This window comes from Penaeus monodon, chromosome 24, assembly GCF_015228065.2.
Source record: "Penaeus monodon isolate SGIC_2016 chromosome 24, NSTDA_Pmon_1, whole genome shotgun sequence".
NCBI lineage: Eukaryota > Metazoa > Arthropoda > Malacostraca > Decapoda > Penaeidae > Penaeus > Penaeus monodon.
This window is the reverse complement of record NC_051409.1, coordinates 14,015,775-14,016,410: the sequence shown is the minus strand read 5'-3', so window position 1 is coordinate 14,016,410 and position 636 is coordinate 14,015,775. Positions and strand designations below refer to the sequence as shown.

At 32.5% G+C, this 636-nt stretch overlaps 1 protein-coding gene across 1 annotated transcript in view; it reads left to right on the top strand.

The window, feature by feature from the left end:
* Positions 1 to 636, top strand: part of LOC119588605 (HEAT repeat-containing protein 1-like) — a gene marked incomplete in the record, with an annotated part of 28,625 nt that overhangs the window by 1,093 nt on the left and 26,896 nt on the right.

The following is a 636-nucleotide window of genomic DNA, read 5'->3' as shown; positions in this document are numbered from 1 at the left end:
TGTCTTCAATTTGTATTGTGCCGCAATTGGCAAAAAGGAATCCCAGATTTAACCACAAAATTGTAGTAGCAAGTACGACTTCAACACATTTCATCAACATTGTTGTCAGGGAATACAAGTTACATCACTCACCAGTGAGAGAATTGGGATAGAAAAAAAACAGCATAACAACACTAACTTACCAAGGAATATTCCATTTCCAAAAACATTGTTTTGGAAGACTGAGGCTGGTTGATTTGAATATGCTGTATGAAGTATGTTTTTGAGAATAAAGAATGTGGATGTGCGTATTTCTAATAAGAAATATACATATATTATGATACAGAGCACATGACTTGTACATTTAATAAATACAGATTTTGATACAGTTTGATAAAAATAAAAATAAAAATTAATTAAGTCTAAAAGTACAGTGCATTCCTAAGAGAGTGGTAATGATTGAATTAAATGCACCAAGAACAGTTTATTCAGGGCTACCTTACTTTGATTACTGTGAGGTGAGGGAAGGTTAGACTTAGTTGTGAGAAGCATCTAGGGACTTCTCTATAGAAGAATTTTCTGTGACACTTTTTCATTAATTTCTTCTCATCGATCCTTCTGCAGATTGAGTTTGTTTCAGTGAATGTAATTTTTCAT